This window comes from Herpailurus yagouaroundi, unplaced genomic scaffold, assembly GCF_014898765.1.
Source record: "Herpailurus yagouaroundi ecotype Mexico unplaced genomic scaffold, PumYag 246, whole genome shotgun sequence".
Classification (NCBI taxonomy): Eukaryota; Metazoa; Chordata; class Mammalia; order Carnivora; family Felidae; genus Herpailurus; species Herpailurus yagouaroundi.
Genome location: NW_024412463.1, coordinates 12541300 through 12551921, shown reverse-complemented (window position 1 = coordinate 12551921; position 10622 = coordinate 12541300). Strand labels below are relative to the sequence as shown.

At 58.6% G+C, this 10622-nt stretch overlaps 1 protein-coding gene across 2 annotated transcripts in view; it reads left to right on the top strand.

Annotated features, from left to right (window-relative positions):
• The window catches only part of ZBTB46 (zinc finger and BTB domain containing 46), a 57444-nt gene that overhangs the window by 4352 nt on the left and 42470 nt on the right, over window positions 1-10622 (top strand). Inside the window, exon 1 of one of the 2 annotated variants that reach the window (XM_040459940.1) lies at window positions 9126-9180. The exons of the other annotated variant lie outside the window; for it this stretch is intronic. The gene's annotated coding sequence lies outside the window, so the exon portion shown is untranslated. Of the gene's footprint in view, window positions 1-9125; window positions 9181-10622 lie in introns of those variants that run through there. 2 annotated transcript variants of the gene reach the window in all.

The following is a 10622-nucleotide window of genomic DNA, read 5'->3' as shown; positions in this document are numbered from 1 at the left end:
TGCCCTGTGTGTGCCCTGCGGATGCACGTGTGCCCTGTGTGTGCCCCAGTGGATGCACGTGTGCCCTGTGTGTGCCTTGTGGAAGCACGTGTGCCCTGTGTGTGCCCTGCGGATGCACGTGTGCCCTGTGTGTGCCCCAGTGGATGCACGTGTGCCCTGTGTGTGCCTTGTGGATGCACGTGTGCCCTGTGTGTGCCCCGGTGGATGCACGTGTGCCCTGTGTGTGCCCCGGTGGACGCACGTGTGCCCTGGGTGTGCCCCGGTGGACGCATGTGTGCTCTAGGTGTGCCCCGGTGGACGCACATGTGCCCTGTGTGTGCCCTGCGGATGCACGTGTGCCCAGCTGCCCCACCAGGTCATAGCCAGGCAGCGAGTGAGGCTGGTGGCACCATTTCAGGACGGGTTTAGCGCTTCCCATAAGATCCACGGGAAAGCAAAGGAGCAGCTGTTGAAACGCAGTCTTTGAAATGGAGAAAACTCTGTCTTGTGCTAAAGAAAACGTGGAGCTGAGGCCATCGTCGTGCCGTGAAGTGGCGGGGTCTGCGACGCTAAGCGTGTAGTGGCCGTGAGAGCAGGAGTGTTGTGGGGACGTGGACGAGGCCGTTGTGGTTTAGTGGGGTACGGTCCACGCTCACAAAGACGCGGTCCCTCGAACACTGACCCCGCGCTCGCCAGGAGGTTCGGAGGTCGTTTAATGAGCCAGGAGCTCTGCTCGCCAGGCGGGCCGCTGGGGGGTGGTTGCTGCTGTCACTTCTGTTCACGCTCGCTCGCGGTCCCCTGTGAGTGACGACCCGGAGAAGAGGGCCTGTGCCTGTGCAGCCCCAGAGCCGCGGCCTGCGGGTCCCATAGCACCTTAGAGTCTGTCTGCGTCTGCGTCGCGGGATCACTTATTCTCCCTAAACTACAAGCTGTGTGGGCCCCACCGCCAGATTCTTACTGACCCGGGGCGTTTTCGAACACGCACAGAACTGGCGAAAACGTCCTTGTCACGCAGCCGCACTGGCTCCCATTTCGCTGGTGTCCCTCAGCGTCTTGCTCTGGGCCGCGGGCTGGGTGGGGTTAGGGTGCTCTGCGGACCCTGTTTCCCTGTAAGGGCTGTGCTGTGGGGCGGCCGTGCCGGCCTGGATCCGGGTTCCCCTCGGGCTGTTGTGTCTTCGCTGTCCGTGGCTTCGATGGCACTTGCGGTGGCGCCTCGGGGACCTCATTCACGTTTATCTTATACCGTTTGTTGGTTGAAGATCGGAGCTGTTGCTGTAGCTGCTTGCACCTGTGACCTTAAGGAGCCCCCCACTGGCCCCCGGGAGGGTCTGGGACCAGGCGCAAGGGGCCGTGTGCGTCGTGCGGAGCGTCTGCAGGAATGATGTCCACGTCAGAGGGCTCAACTCATCATATCTTAAAGCCCAGTAGTTTTTACGTTTTGGTGACTGCTTTTTTTTTTTTTAATTAAAAAATTTTAAATATTTATTTATTTTTGAGAGAGAGAGAGAGACAGAGTGCGAGCAGGGGAGGGGCAGAGGGAGAGGGAGACACAGGATCCGAAGCGGGCTCCAGGCTCCGAGCTGTCAGCACAGAGCCCGAGGCGGGGCTCGAACCCACAAACCACGAGATCATGACCAGAGCTGAAGTCAGACGCTTAACCCACTGAGCCACCCAGGCACCCCTGGTGTCGGCTTTTACAAACACGTGTGCTTTTGGGGCTCCGAGTTTGGAATTTTCCTGTTAGTGAGAAAGTTCTCCGTGTCAGCGGGTTGACTCCAGGCCTCAGTTTGCCGTTTGCAGGCCTTTCCTTTTGAATGTTTTAACACGTGCTTCTCAGCTCGTTTGGAGCCGGCACTGTTTTTGCCTTAGTTTTCTTCCCAGATAAATGGTTTTTGCCCACAGCCGACACTGGGTCCGAAGAGGAAGAGCTGGCCCGCCAGAGCCTCGGGCGTGGACGAAGTCAGCGTGTGGCCGAGCCACGTGGGCTTGGTTCTCAAACTCCGGTCTCGTGAAGAAAACGTGGGGATTTTGGCGGAGCGGGGGGAGCACAGGGGGTGGGTTCATCCGTCGCTGTTCACGTGCTGCTTCCCGAGTGCTGTGAAGACGCGAAGGCCACAGCTTGGGTCCTGTGGCCTCTCTCCTCTGACACCAGCAGGCTTGGGGTCTGACGGGGCCTGGGGACAGCGGACGGCTCGCCCCTCGTGCTTGCAGGCCAGCGTGTGTGTCCTGCCACTCGTGTCATCCTGCTCAAGATCGTGGTGACAGACGTCACTTAGCTGCTGCCCTCTGTCCCGGACTGTCAGTCAGTGAAAGATGTCACCGCGTGTAAGGGAGCCGGCGAGGTGGTGGCACACGCCATCCCCTCTGTGCTCACACAGAGGGAAATACTAGCAGGGAAGGTGACAGCTGTGCGGCCAGAGGGCTCACGGCCCAAGGAGGGTTTCTTTTTGTTCCTTCGAAGTCAGGCTTGGGGTCCCAGGGCTTTGGCAGCCACTCCACGCCAGGCGGTCGGGGGGGGGGGCGGCAGGAGGGAGAAGTGTGTGTTCTCCTCCGGGGGGGACCCTGCCCCATGGTGCTTGGAAGGTCCTAGAGGAGTCCGTGGTCACGTTGGCCCGGTTCTGGGGGCCAAGGAGGCAGACCGTCCTCGGTCCTGGTGGAAGGACCCATGAAAGTCCCGCCCGGGCTCTGCGGGGGCTCTCCCAGCCCAGGTGGGAGGGAAGAAAGGGAAACATGGGTTTCTCTCGTATTTATGCTGTGTTCCTCCTCTGCAACGTTAATTTCGAACGGTTTCATCCTGCCCCATGCAAGTGTTTGGTCTTTGAGTTTTATAAATGAGCAACTTGCCATGGGGGGGGGGGGCGGGGATCTGAGCAGACGTCTTAGGGTCCGTGGTCCCAGCTGTCACTTCTTTCCGTCAGTTTATTTGTTGTAAACTCCTGAGCACCAACACGAACAACCTTTCATTGTTCCTCTGAGTTGGGCCTTGTTCAGATTTAACGTCATGGTTTCCTTGGCTGCTTGGGCATTTGAGTAGTTTCTTACATCGTGGTGTTATAAGTAGCACTAGCAACATCTTTGAGCAAGTTAGCATTTGGGGTCAATTCCTTGGGGTAGAATTTCCCAAAAGTAGAATTACTGGCCAAACACGTGTGTTTTGTCTCACCGTGTGCTGCAGGCTGTGTTCCTGAAGGACCCGTGGCCTACGGTTCTCTGGTTGCACGTGACCGCCGTCATTGGGTTTTTGTGAATTCGTGTTAATCTTTTCAGCTTCATTCATGCAGATTTTTTCTTTGAAATCTTTTCTCAGAGTCTAGTATGTTTCACCAGGTTTCTTCTAGGCTTTGCCCAGACACCTTTACAGTTTTAGCATTAAGTCACGGGGTTCACTTTGAGGCTGGCTGTGGGGCTCACCTAGCACCCCAGCCAAGACCGTCCTCAAGTTGTCACCCGCCTCGGGACCCTCTGTAGCGGGCCTGGGGATAGGTATGCGGGGCGGGCTTGGTGACGAAGGTAGATGATGGCTGGCCTGTGTGGCCTCATTCCCGAGGGCTTTGTCATACAGGGGTACCTGGCACCCCTGACCCCATGCTGTAAGGGCAGGACCCCGCCCGCCCACTGGCTGCCCAGAGAGACAGCACCTTCAGTGCCTGCTTCCTGCAGCTGTGGTCACTGCCGGCAGGGCAGACCTGGAGACCCCTCGTGTCTCTGCCACGTGCCCCAGAGCCCTGAGTGGCCCCTGGTAAGTTCCCCTTGAGACCCAGGTCTTTCCTTGTGAATCGGGAGTTTCATTTCTTACCGTGCCTCGGGGCTGGTCCCAGCCCAGCACTTGACAGAGGGGCTTTCCCTGGGAGAGGCCATCTCCCTTACGTGTAGAGACGGGGCACAGGGTGCCTGAAACCTCCCCTCCTCCCCCCAGTCCCAGCCCAGACCCTGCCCCTCCCACAGGGCTTCTGCCCCACGGCCTCGGACTCCTGGTGGGTCCAGGTGGCCCCCATGCTGGTGCCCACTGCTGGCCGGGGCGGCCCCGCCTTGACCTCCTGCCCTCATCACATGCCCCTGCCTTGGGCCCCTGCAGCCTGGCCTGTGCCCCCAGGCGGGCTCGGCTGGCCACTGATGGGGTTGCCAGGGACCAGGGTGATCTCTCTGTTGACGGCTCCGGGACTGGCTGTGTTGTTGATGTCCCTGTGAGTTAGGGAAGCTGAGCCATCGCTGGGGGCCGAGCGGTCCTGGCTGCAGCTGCCCACCTGGTCTGCTTCCTGCTCTGGCGATGACCCTTCAGTCAGCAGCTGCCTGTGCGTCCTTCAGTCCGTCGCGTATTCAGCATGTAACGAGTGTTTACCTGGGAAAGGCCTGTGCTGCCTGCTGCTAGTCTCAAAAGGTGACGGAGACGTGGCGATGATCGATGGTTGTGTCCTGCTCAGGGTGGTCCTGGCCCAGCTGGCCCAGCTTCGCATGCAGCACCTTTTTTTAAAGCCTGTTTATTTATTTTGAGAGAGAGAAAGTGCATGGTGGGGGAGGGGCAGAGAGCGAGGGAGAGAAAATCCCCAGCAGGCTCCAGGCTTTCAGCTCAGAGCCTGACTCGGGGCTCGAACCCACGAACTGTGAGATCGCGATCTGAGCTGAAATTAAGAACTGGGCGCTTCAGTGCAGGAGCCGCCGGGTACCCTGCCGGCAGCGCCTTCCGTGGACCAGAGGTGGCTCGTCTACGGCGGTTAATAGGAACGTGGCTGTGTGAACACGTGGGCTAGTACTTGATGTGAACAAACGTTGCAAAAAGTTTAAAACTGGTGTATCTGGTTCAGGGGTAGGTGGGCATTGTCTGAATTATTCTTACAATTTTCCCGTAAGTTGCAAAGTGTTTCAAAATGAAAAGTTGAAGACAGCGGCACAAAGGGTTTCATCCTGGTGCCGAAGAGCAAGGTGTTGCCTTTATTTCATTTCGTATTTGGAGTCTGTTCCTGTCTTGATGCAGGGAGTGCAAGTGCTCGGTTAGCATTTCAAGTCACAGCGCGTCTCAGGCTTAAAGTTCACAGAAATAGTTTTTCTGCCTCGTGAAGCTGTTCAGCTTTCTTTTTAAGAAAAAAAGTCCAGGGGCGTCTGGGTGGCTCGGTCGGTTGAGTGGCCGACCCTTGATTTCGGCTCAGGTCATGATCTCGGGTTTGAGGGGTGGATCCCCTCTCGGGCTCTGTGCTGACAGTGCGGGATTCTCTCTCTCTCTCCCTCTCTCTGCCCTTCCCCTGCTCGTGCTGTTTCTCTCTCTCCCTCTTAAAACAAATTAAGTTGATGTGTGGCTATTCCTAGGACTTTCATAACAAAGTACCACAAACTGGGGGCTTAAAACAACAGGAAAGTGGGGCCAGAGTTGCAGTCAGGTGTCCCAGGGCTGTGCTCCCTCCCTCTGAGGCTCTGTGGGAGGGTCCTCCCTGCCCTGTGGTTCTCAGGGCTCCAGGCCCTGCATGGGCTGTGACCCCATGGCTCTGTCTCTGCTTCAGTTGGTCTCTCTCTGTGTTTGTGTCTAGATTTCCCTTTTTTATAATGACACCAATACCATCGGGTTAGGACCTCATCTTCGTAAAATCTGCAAAGACCCTGGTTCCAAATAAGGTCACGTTCACAGGTGCTGGGGTTGGGGCTTCAACATGGCTGCTTCTGGGACACGACTCACCCACAACAGCGAGTGGCTGCGTCCACCCCCGTCACACGAGTGCTGTCACGTCTGGAGCCATGTCACCTGGGCACTGATGGCTTGGAGCTGGGATGTCATGGAGTGTGTGGCTGGTCGGCTGCGGCCCTGCCGTCCACTCCCCCGGATCAGGGACCTGCTGTCTCCTACTTCTACTGGTGCTTCACAGGGGACGTTTAAAAACCACTTCTTGAGTTTAACACGTAAGATTTCAGTACTACGGGTTTAATGTGAAAAAGGCACCATAGTCATGTTGACCCGAGAGTGTGCTCAGAGATGTGTTCCTGTGCTCAGAGGCTCGTGCCCTGACTGGGGAGGAGCTCCTGGGAGCTTCCTGGAGGGGGAGGCAGCGTCTGGCAGCTGGAGGGGTTTGCCACCCCTCCTCTGTTCCATGCAGAATTTGCCTTTGTAGACAAGGCCCGTTAAAACAGCACGTCCGTACTGCCCAGTGCCTCATGCGTTACCCGAAGGAGCTTAGCTGCCCTTAAGACCAAGTGTGGTTTAAAGGAGAGGCATCCGGAATAGGACCCCGGTCTAGCAGGAGGTGTCTGGGGGGAGGCGCGCAAAGAGCTGGCCTCTTCCCCTTTCTCTCCCCCAGCCCACAAAACAAATTCCCCCAGGCCAGCTTCCCAGCTGCGGAAGCAGAGAAACTGGAAGTCAGTCGGAGCTGCTGCACTTGGCTCAGCCCTCAGGTGGATTCGGCAGGCACGGCCCCTGCCTGCTTTTGCACCGGCCTTTTTCGGAGGTCTCTCTCGAGACCCCTGACCCTGTTCAGGCCTTTTCCGTCCTCCTCCACCCCCAGGGCCCGCTCCTGTGCACCAGAACCTGAGTTAGGACGTCCAGGGCTCCTGCTGAATCTCCCCTCCCCTTGGAGTGCTGGTCTCTGGGTCCCTGTCTTGGTGACTGCTGCCGCAGCCCTGAGGCCGAATCCTCCGCAGCTGGGCACTTGGCTGTCAGCTGGCTCCCGGCCTGTCGCCGGCACTGCCCGGGCTCTCCCTCGGACTCCAAAGGGTGGTACCCTCACCACCTCTGTTGTGGGTCTCGCATGCGCTTTGAACCATCCAGAGACACAGAGGCTCGGTGTCTCTCGAGGTTCCGTGGCCGACTGGGTTCTTCTGCCCACATGATGTCGGGTGGGCCTGCGGCTCCCCGGGTGCTGGGCTGGAGTGGCCAGGCAGGTGGCTCAGTGGTCGGGTCAGGGCCCTGCTGGGGTGCCCTCTCCCTCCATATCACCTTAGCTCCTGTAGCTGCACAGACCTGCCCACCCAGAGAGGTGGGTGCTGTCAGCTCCTTGAGGCTCAGGCCAGGTCAGAGGGGGAGAGGCCGCTGAAAGCCCTGGACTCTCATGGGGGGCTTCTTCAGAGGCCACTGCGACCCTCTGAATGTGCGCTGCTCCCTTCCCCGCTGCCCGTGACTGGTTTGTGCCCACTCTGGGGAGCTGCCCCTGCCCAGCCCCTCCCCGTACCCGCACAGCACCTTCGCGCTGATCTAGAATCATCCTTGCTGTGACTCTGGTCTTGGTGGTGGTGCTGGGGGAGGGAGGGGTCTCTGTGTAGGGAGTGGTGTCCTCAGACCTGGGTTGCCTCCATCACATTGGTGGTGCAGTGAGAGCCTGAATTCTGCTCCCATGGTTAGAAATTTGCTCAGACGGTCATCAGTGGAAAGGGGGCACCTGAGCACAGGGGCGGGGGACCAGGGTGGGGGTGTGCCCGAGAGGGAAGTGACACCAAGGCAGGTACGGAGGCCGCAGGGACAAGAGGGAACAGAAAGCGGCAGAGGAGGGGCCGGAAGTGGGGGCTGTGCCCGCAGACCCGCAGCCGGGGGGGTGGGCGGCTTTGCATGTTGCATGTTTAGACGCTGTCGGCTGCAGCGTGGAAACTGTGAAGTTCTCCAGCAACTCCCGCTGCCTGTGGGTTCTCACCAGAGAAAATTCGGGTAATACCACTTCCCGTGTCGCCGGCCACCAATGACCATTCGCCGTGTAAGAGTCCGATCTGTAAAGTGATTTCTCATCGTGGGTGTCTTCACCTCGGGTTGTTCAGAACATAGCAAACCATCTAAGCACTTCACAGGGTGGGAAACAACATGTGCGTGGGGAGGACAGAGCTCAATTTGAGGGCCGCACACACTTCCGCAGAGGAGCACTTCCCTGCCGGCTGACCAGTGGTGTTCCTCGGCGGGGGGCATGGTGTCTGCGCGAGTCTCCCTCCGGCTGAGCCCCGCAGTCTCCCCCACGGCCTCCTCGGGGGCCCATCTGTCCCTGTGTCTCCGTCCTGCACAGACACCATCGGTCCCATTGGACTGGGGCCACCTGGTGACCTCGTGTGAACCAGCTACTCTGCAACCACCTGTCCCCGAGCAAGGCCACGTTCTGAGCCCGTGGGGTTAGGGTTGCAACGAACAAATCTGGGGGGACAAAACCCACCCCACCACACGTGAGAAAGCTCAGGTTTGTGGTTCACGAAAGCAGATTTCTAATGGACTTTGCGGAGGCATAACTCGCACACAGCGAAGTGCCCTCATTTAAAGTGTCTCTCTGTGGGTCTGCACGTACCTGGGTGCCAGGGACACCGTCGCGGAGGACGCATCCCTCAGCGCAAGGTCCCTGAGCCCTCAGGACTCCGCCCCTTCGCCGGCTGCAGCCACTGCCCTGCCTCGCCCCGTGGATCAGTCTGCACGTTCTAGAACTCCGGTAGAAGGCGGTTCACGCATGCTGCTCTGTGTGGCTTTTTTCACTCAGCACGACTACCGTGAGATCCATGCGTGTCCAGGAAAGTGACGTTTGGGCTGGAGGTGCGTGGAGACCTTCCTGCCAGGTGCATCCCTGTGTTGGAACAACACTTACTTACTTACCGGTTTGCCTGTAATGCGCGCTTGGGTTGTTTCCGGGTTTTGACTGTTACGACTGTCTATGTACCAGCCCTCGTGTGGACCCGTGTTCTCGCTGCATTGGAGTGGTTGGGTCACCCGGTGTTCGTTCAGCTTGTGACGACACTGGTGAGCGTTTCCCAAGGAGGATGCGTCCTCTTAGCTTCCAGCACCCTCACCAACATCGCTGTGGCCCCGCTGCGGTGGTTGCTGTTTGGACGGGTGAGCGGGGTGCAGGTGAGCCAGTTTTGTGATGTGTCTGTTCAGAATATGGCCCACTTAAAATATCACAAAAGTAACTACAAATGGGGTTTTTAGGGCCGTCAAGTGGGCGCTGATGTCTGCGCGGCACCCTCTCTCCTGCGGGGAGTTTCCGTGGGCAGCACGTGGCCCGTAGAACCACAGTGGTCCAGTTCTAGCCCTGACGGTATTTTCCTCCTGCTTTAAAACAAGGTTTGTCTGTTAGATTCCCTTTTTTTTTTTAAGCAGGCTTCACGCCCCGCGTGCAGCCTGACGCAGGGCTTGAACTCACCACCCTGAGATCAAGACCTGAGCTGAGATCAAGACCTGAGCTGAGATCAAGCGTTGGACACTTAACCGACGGACCCACCCAGGGGCCCCTAAGGAAAAGGTTGCATCGAGCTTAGCAGGTGCGCACAAGTCACAGGCGCGAGGTAGGAAGGTGAGGTGGCATCTGTCGTGAAACAGGTTTGCCCGTGTGTTTGTGATGGACGCTCACGTCTCACGCGAGTTCCTCATTCGATACGGTCTTTCGTGAGTGGGACTCAGGGACCAGCCCTGGGGGAGGATCGGGCTGGCCAGGGGGGCCCCGGGCCCCTGCGCAGACTGACTGTTTCACGTTTTCATGGGAGCCTGTGGTCTTCCCGTTGGAGCTCCTTACAGTTGAGGGAAGAAGTGATCCCACCCCGGTCCCTGGACCTTGAACACACGATGCCCCCAGTGAAGGGTGGCATTCACGGTGGCCTTCAGAAATTGTGGTTCTTGTGCATTTTGAGACACGCTGATGCATTTGGACGTTACCCATGAAGCACCAGTAGTCGTGTGACAGGTGAAAGAATGACAGACGTGTGTCTTCAACAGGCTGGCTTCTGCTGGTAACTTGTAAGGATGGCTTTCTGGTTGAGACACCCTTATCTTCAGACACTGGAACGTACTCTGTAACTCCCAGGGTGACCGGGGATTGGGGTGCTCTGTACCTCCTAAGTTGGGGACCGGTGAGGGAGCTGCCCTGCCCTCAGCATCCTCGAGGCCAGAATCGTGGACCGACAGGACACGCTCCCATGGGTGGGAGGCAGTTCCGGTGCTCGGCTTGGAGCGTGGTTTACTTTGTGCTGGAGCCGTTGGAGCCGCATCCCTGTCCCGAGGTCCCCGTGCCGAGCAGAGTCGTTGGAGCCAGCACAGGGCACGGGGTACGCGGGAGTGCAGGGCTCGGTGCCACACGCAGGCACCTCCGTTGGCCAGGACCTTCGCGTCTTCGAGCTTCAGTCCTTGCCTCTTGGGGACGCCCTCCACCTTCCCCAGAGGCTGCGGGATTGCAGGTGGCACCTGAGTGTCATTGCGCACGTTGCCTGCCCAGAAAGGACCCTCTCTTTGGTAGGAGTCTCGCCGGTGACGTGGTGAAGTCTCGCTGTGCCCCTGGTTATCCACGACAGGGGCTCCCAAGCCCCATTGAGCCCCCAGCGCTGCAGGTGACATGACCTTTGAAGCCCAGTCTGGAACGGGGATTCAAGTTGTTTGGGTGCCAAAGTGTTAGGTTTTGTGAGTGATTCCGTGAGAAGCGAGTGTCTGCAGATCAGGAGGCTGTGAATAGGTAGTGGGGGGCCCAGGGGAAACGAGAATGGAACTTTGGAGAACAGGCAGGGGGAGGGTGTAACTCTGAGGGGTGCCTGGAGCTCCTTTGTGGCGTCTCGGATGCCAGCCCTGCGGTCTCCCCCGGCCCTCAGACCCCTGCCTCACAATGAGATGGAACCCCGACGGGCTGCAGGCTCCTCTTTGAAAGGGCTCCTTCCTCACACGGTCCCACGCAGCCCCCTGACTTCCTGAGGGCGCCGTGGGCTCCGTGCGGGAGCAC